At 38.1% G+C, this 7,726-nt stretch overlaps 1 non-coding gene across 1 annotated transcript; it reads right to left on the minus strand.

Moving 5' to 3' along the window:
* Positions 1–1,490: 1,490 nt before the first annotated feature.
* Positions 1,491–1,597, minus strand: LOC113251596 (U6 spliceosomal RNA). The gene has a single exon (XR_003314566.1). It is a non-coding gene; the product is annotated as a U6 spliceosomal RNA (small nuclear RNA).
* Between the last annotated feature and the right edge of the window lie 6,129 nt (positions 1,598–7,726).

Raw genomic sequence — 7,726 nt, forward strand, 5'->3', positions numbered from 1 at the left:
AGGCTTAGAAAAACAAAAGAAACTCAGGGAGGTAATGCACAGACAAAATCAAATCAGAGGAACAAGCTGCAAAAATTATGGAGAGCAACCCTTGAAGTTTTCTCAGGACTGAGGGAATTCCCAGGATGTGGGACTTTCAATTATAAAATCAGGAAAATCCTAGGCAACCCATGACAAGTCGGTTACCTTACTTAGTCTGCTGTTGTAGGCATCTATCATCTTTCTTTTTTTTTAAGATTTTATTTATTTATTTGAGAGGGAGAATGAGCAAGAGAGTGCACTCAGAGTGGAGAGGCAGAGGGAGAAGCAGACTCCCCCGCTGAGCAGGAAGCCTGATGAGGGGCTGGATCCCAGGACCCTGGGATCATGATGTGAGCCAAAGCAGATGGTTAACCAGCTGAGCCACCCATGTGCCCTGGCATCTGTCATCTTGATACCTTAATACTTGTCCTCTACTTGATTCCTGCCATTTGTCATTTGACACTTGATGTCACATAGCTGTATTCTGTTGTTTCTGGCACGTTCTGCCTTACCACTGGACACTAGGGTCTAGGCACCATGAAACATTTCTAACCATCCTGTCCTTCATTTTCCTCCATGCAGAATCAAAGTCCCAGATGGGAACATGAACTGACTAGCTTTAAGCCTGCGTACCAGGTTCCGGGAGCTCAAAGACAGGGTATCTGCTCCCTTTGAGCTTCCTCCTGCTGATTTTGGGATTCTCCTAAATTGGAAAGGGTATTCAGGTGTTAGACAGACAAAAGTGACTAAAGTCCATGACACTTCCGCTTTTTTTGTCTTCCTCACTTCCACATTATGCCCCAGGCTATACTTAATGTCTTTAAGCCACTGGAAGGTATGATCTCTCTCACCTCTAGGCCTTCACCAAAGCTGTTTTTTGCTTTTGTTTTTGTTTTTTTCTTTTAAAAAAATGATTTTATTTATTTGAGAGAGAAAGAGAGAGAGAGCAGGAGCAGGGAGGAGGGGCAGAGGAAGAGGGAGAAGCAGGCTCCTCACTGTGGGGCTGGATTCCAGGACCCTGGGATCGTGACCTGAGCCGAAGGCAGTGCTTAACCAACTGAGCCACTCAGGTGCCCTCCCCCCCCCCCCCGAAAATAGCCTTTCTACAGTCCTCTTAACCTAGCCACCCCTTTCTCCAGGATGCCTTCCCTAATCCTTGGTGTATTAGTTTGCTAGGGCTGCCGAAACAATATACCCCAGCCTGGGTGGTTTAAACAACAGAAATGTATTTTCTCAGAGTTCTGAATGTTGGAAGTCCATGATCAAGGTGTCAGCAGGGTTGGTTTCTGCTGGCTCTCTCGCCTTCGTTTGCGGACAGCTGCTCCCTCGCTGCTGCTTCCCTTGGTTGTCCCTCTGTGCATGGCACCCCTGGTGTATCTCTGTGTGTCTTAATCCCTTCTTGTAAGGATTAGACTAAGAACCACCCTAAAGGGCTCATTTTAACCTAATTACCTCTTTTTATTTATTTTTTTAATATGGATCGCTTCATGAATTTGTGTGTCAACCTTGTGTAGGTGTCATGTTAATCTTCCTCTTATCATTCCGATTTTAGTATATGCACTGCTGAAGTGAGCACTAACCTAATTACCTGCTTAACTAAATAGTCATGTTCTGAGATACTAGGGGTCAGGGCTTCGACATATGGATTTGGGGGGACACAGTTCTGTCCCTAATAGCTGGTTTATGTTAGGCCCTGTGTATGCCTCTAATATGTTGATCTTCCACTGTAAGCGCACATAGCACAGTTTTATTGTTTACTGCTTATTTGTAAAAGTTTATTCAAGTCAACCACAAACAATGCTCATCACCGGATTCCCACCCCAGGACAACAAAACTTGGTTTATCTGATAAGTGATTTGGGCACTGTGAAAACGTTTCACCTATTCTTCCCAGAGAAATACCATGAAATGCAGTCATTGCTTGTGAAATATTTTAAATTACCACGATTCTTTTCTACCCTAAAAGTTAAAAGCAAATTAGCCTAAAAATGCAGAGTGAAAATTTTTTTCCCTCATTTTTCAAATAACGGACCAGTTCTTTCCTACAGCTGATGACCTGACCAGTAAAACATATAATCCCTTTTGTACTTATTAGGAAGATAGTCACCACTCAGTACTTTGAAAATATGATCACTGAAGTTCCAGACCCTCTTTTTGTTTTACTGTTTGTGTGACACAGCAGCTAACGTATACTGCTACCCTGATGTGTTAAAAAGTGCAAGAAATAATGAGTTGGCCTAATTTTACATATTCTACATCAAATGTACTGTACTCTCTCCCTTTAGAGCCACTCAAATGAGATTCATATTTGTTAATATGAAAAACACTTTTTATCCAACTAGCACCAATCAAGTCTGCACAAATAATCCTCATGGACTTTGGGAAGGATCTTTAGATCCTAAACTCTTGTAGATAGACCCTGTACTTACAGTTTAAATAAATATCACTCTTCCTGCTGGGATTTGTAAGATTTCTTACTTGTGAGTTACAAATTAACTTTAGCCTGCTGATAATTTCAATCTGTTCTAAAATAAATGGACATTGGACTGTAAATTGCCATAATGAAAGAGTCCCATTCCATTCCAAACACAAAAACTAGAGTCACTAACAAGTTGAAATTAATATGTAATGTACAAGGAGGCAGGAGGTTTTTCAAGTTGTACCCACACTATCACATGCCTCAAAGGTAGCATCTGAAATAAACAAAGCACAGTTTAACCTAAGATTCTAATTTATAACTAGGGAGTGCTCACTAAAGTTCAACCATTAATTTTATAGTATATTGTTTGTCAAAGAAGAATTAGCCAAATAGTCAATGACTGAACATTATCACGACTTATGACTTTTCAAGGTTGAAAAGGCAAGCTCTTGGCCTTCTAATGGTAAGGTAACCCAACTCAAAGGCACACATAAAAATAAAATTAATGAGGGGTGCCTGGGAGGCTCAGTGGGTTAAGTATCTGTCTTCAGCTCAGGTCATGATCCTGGGGTGCTGGGATCATCGAGCCCCACGTCTGACTCCCTGCTCAGTAGGAAGTCGGCCTCTCCCTCTTCCTCTGCCCCTCACCCTGCTCTGCTCTCTCTCTCTCAAATAAATAAATAAAATCTTAAAAAAATAAAATAAAATTAATGACATTGACTACATATCACTGCTAGTCATACAGCTAGTACAAAGCACTTGGTTGCTTTTGCCTCTTTCCCTTTTGAATTCCTCTCTCTCTTGTCCTGGATCATTCCTTCTACTTTAAATCTAGCCATAAAATCTTATAACTACCAAAAATTCTTACTGGGCACAACAAAGAAGAGCCTAATAATTGAGTTGATTGGTATAAATCTTTAGAATTATCTACATTTTATCATAACTCTTCATTTTCTTTTGGATTTTTCATCCAAAATCAAGTTTTTCAGTTAAAAAAAAAGCATCACTTAACTGGAGATTTCAGAGGGATATCTAACAGTTGTGTCGAATTTACCACTTTCTTGGTATAAGCACAAACTTAGTTTCTATTCCTATTAATGTTGCCGTGATTTTGCTGGTATTTACTCCATCTACAGTCAAAACCCTCCATTTCCTGGAGCTCACCTGCCTTTCTAACCCTATTTCCTTTTGTTAAGGAGAAATAATGATTCTGGAAGCAAAGATGAAGTACTGAGGGAAGTTTTCCTGTCAAACAAGGAACCTGATGCAGATCAAAAGGTGGGCTCCAGGGATGAGACTCTGTGACCTGGGTCTCAGGAAAGCAGCGTGTCTGAGGTCTGGAGATATCCAGGCTAATTGGCTAGGCGTTGTGAAAGCGTATTTTTGTGTTTTGTCAGAAGGCAGTCTTTCCTATGGGCGTGAAGTGCTTGTTTCAGGGTAGTGGTGCCTCAGTTGTCCTTGCTGATTCAGGATTATGGAATCCTAGCTGTCATTAATTATACAAGAAATCAAGTCTGGGGGCGCCTGGGTGGCTCAGTCGTTAAGCGTCTGCCCTCGGCTCAGGGCGTGATCCCGGCGTTCTGGGATTGAGTCCCACGTCAGGCTCCTCTGCTAGGAGCCTGCTTCTTCCTCTACCATTCCCCCTGCTTGTGTTCCCTCTCTTGCTGGCTGTCTCTCTCTGTCAAATAAATAAATAAAATCTTTAAAAAAAAAGAAATCAAGTCTGCATTTCCTCCTACCCTCAAGTGATATCATCATCATCATCATCATCATCATCACTAATAGTATCATGTAAGCCTCTGGAGATGGGGCCATGCCTTGTATTGCTTGGTATCCTCCATGGATGTGTAGGATAAATCTTATTTTGGTCTTAGCTTTTTCAATTATTAAAAGAAAATTGGAAGGTTTTTAAACATGCTTTAAAAATTTTACTTGTAAGGGATTGTAGTCAACTTCAATAAAATTTCTGGACCGGAACATTCTTTTTTTTAAGATTTTATTTATTTGCTTGAGAGAGAGAGAGAGAGACAGCGAGAGAGAGAACACAAGCGGGGGGGGGGGGTGAGAGAAGGAGAAGCAGGCAGGGAGCCCAATGCAGGGCTCGACCCCAGGACCCTGGGATCATGAGCCAAGTGGAAGGCAGATGCTTAACGACTGAGCCGCCCAGGCACCCCTGGACCCAAACATTCTTTAACCAATCCATAAAGCTTGCTTATACTGAGTCCAAACTACATGTAATAATTCAAGTTCAGTTACATTGATTATAATAGCGCTGGCCATAATATTAGTAATTAATAATTATTATATAATATTTGTTAATAATATAATTATATGTAAGAATTTCATAACCACATAGAATAGTTACATAATAGTACTAATGATCTATATCATGTAATTTTATGATATAAAATTAACCAATTTAATTTAATAATTAAAGCATATTTATGCTTAGTGCAAATTACATTTAATAATTCAACATTTTTTTTCCAAGTTTATCTCCATCTTACCAGAAAGTTTACAGATCAGGGGACCTTCTTTTAGCATAGAGTTGTGCCCTATTCTTTTAATCACAAGGTTACGAAAACAGAAGATAAAGATGACAATAAAGAAAGACTATGACTTCCTCCCATAAGCAAAAATACAATTTTTAAGCTTAATTTGGAAAGGCAGTCTCAAGAAAGGTAAAGATAATTCAGTATTTTTTCAGCCTACTGCTTGGGTTCTGCAAAGTTTCATGGACCACTGTGCTTCTCAAATACACTCAGGGATCTGTGGCATTATGCCAGGGGTATGCAAGAAAATGATGAATTTTTCTAAAGCATCAATTTTACTAGAAAATGTTTTGGGAAAAAGTGTATATAATTTAAATTGGTAAAGAAATTCAAATGTTTATTTTTTTATTGAGGTATAATTGACAAAACATTATATAATTGTCCCTCAAACAACATGGGTTTGAATTATAAAGTGGATTTTTTTTCAAAAAATACAATACAGTATTGTAAATGCATTTTCTTTTTCTTCTTATTTTTTTTTATCAGGGAGTAGGGGCAGAGGGAGAGGAAGAGAGAGAATCTTAAGTAGGCTCCATATCCGTGTGAAGCCCAACACGGGGCTCAATTTCACAACCGTGAGATCATGACCTGAGCCCAAATCAAGAATGAGACACTTAACCGAGTGACCCAGGAGCCCCCATTTTCTTTTTCTTATGATTTTCCTAATAGCATTTTATTTTCTGTAGCTTACTTCTTATAAGAATATAGTGTATAATACATATGATATCCAAAATATGAGCTAATTGACTGTTTATGTTATTGGTATGGCTTCCAGTCAACAGTAGGCTATCAGTAGTTACATTTTTGTGGAGTCAAAATTATTTGTGGATTTTCTACTGTGTAGTAAGTCAGTACCTCTAACCCTGCATTGTTCAAGGTCAGTGGGACTAGTTTCAGTTGTACAACATAATGATTTAAAATCTGTATATATTAAAAAATTACCACCACAATAAGTTTAATTAACATTCATCACCAGACATAGTTATGTAATTTTTTTCTTGTGATGAGAACTTTTAAGATTTATTCTCTTAGCAACTTTTAAAAATGCAATACAGTATCAACTAGAGTTGCCATGCTCTACATTACATCCCATGATTTATTTATTTTATAACTGGAAGTTTGTACCTTTTGACCCCCTTTACCTCCCTTTGAACCACTTCACCCACCTCCCACTCCCTACACTCACTGGCAACCAGTAATGTGTTCTCTGTATCTATGAGCTTTTTTTTTTTTTTTTTTTTTTTTTTTTTTAGATTTCACATGAATGAAATCGTATGGTATCTGGCTTTCCCTGTCTGACTTATTTCACTTAGCGTAATATTCTCAAGGTCCATGCATGTTGTTGCAAATGGCTGAATAATATTCTATTGAATATATATATATATATATGACATTTTCTTTATCCACTCATCGGTTGATGAACACTTATTGTAAATAATGCTGCAGTGAACAAAAGTGTGCATGTATCTTTTCTAATTAGTATTTTCATTTTCTTGGAATACCCAGAAGTGGAATTGCTGGATCATATGGTAATTCTATTTTTAAATTTTTGAGGATCCTCCATACTGTTTTTCAAAGGGGCTGCACCAATTTACATTTCCATAAAGAGGGCACAAGGGTTTCCTTTTCTCCACATCCTTCCCAACACTTGTTATTTCTTGTCATTCTGAAAATAGCCTTTCTAACAGATGTGAGGTGGTATCTCACTGTGCTTTTGATTTGCATTTCCCTGTTGATTAGTGATGTTGAGCATCATTTCATGTGCCTACTGGCCATCTATGTGCTTGAAAAAAGGCCATTCAGATCCTTTGCCCATTTTTACATCAGATTGTTTCTTTTCTCTTTTTTTAAGATTTTATTTATTTATTTGAGATAGAGCGAGAGCAAGAGAGAGAGAGCACAAGCAGTTGGGGAGGGGGGGAGAAGGAGAGGTAGAAGCAGGCTCCCTGCTAAGGAGCTAAATGGGGAGTCTGCTTCAGGGCTCAATCCCAAGACCCTGGGATCATGACCTGAGCTGAAGGCAGACACTTAACCAACTGAGCCACCCAGGTGCCCCAAAATCAGATTGTTTCTTTGCTATTGAGTTGTATGAGTTCTTTATATATATTGGCTATTAACCCCTATTCAGATATATCATTTACAAATATTTTCTCCCAGTCAGGAGGTTGCCTTTTCATTTTGTTGATGTTTTCCTTTGTTGTGCAGAAGCATTTTAGTTTGATGTAGTTTCTTTTTGCCTTTCTCGCCTTTGCTTTTGGTGTCAAATCCAAAAAGTCATCACCAAGACCTATGTCAAGAAGCGTACTGTCTTTGTTTAGAATTTTAGAATTGCTTGTTCTAGTTCTGTGAAAAATGTCATTGGAATTTTGAAAATAATTGCATTGAATCTGTAGATTGTTTTGGGTGGTATGAACATTTTAACAATGTTAATTCTTCCAATCTGTGAACATAAAATATCTTTCCATATATCTGTGTCTTCCTAAATTTCTTTCATCAATGTCTTAAAGTTTTCAGTGTATAGGTTTTTCACCTCCCTGGTTAAGTTTATTCCTAGGTATTTTATTCTTTTTGATGCAATTATAAATGGAATTGTTCTCTTAATTTCTCTTTCTGATAGTTTGTTATTACTGGCTTCTGTATATTGATTTTGTATCTTGCAACTTTACTGAATTCATTTATTATTTCTAACCTTTTTTTTGTAGAGTCATTAGGGTTTTCTATATATAGTATCATGT

The sequence above is a fragment of the Ursus arctos genome, unplaced genomic scaffold (assembly GCF_023065955.2).
Source record: "Ursus arctos isolate Adak ecotype North America unplaced genomic scaffold, UrsArc2.0 scaffold_10, whole genome shotgun sequence".
Classification (NCBI taxonomy): Eukaryota; Metazoa; Chordata; class Mammalia; order Carnivora; family Ursidae; genus Ursus; species Ursus arctos.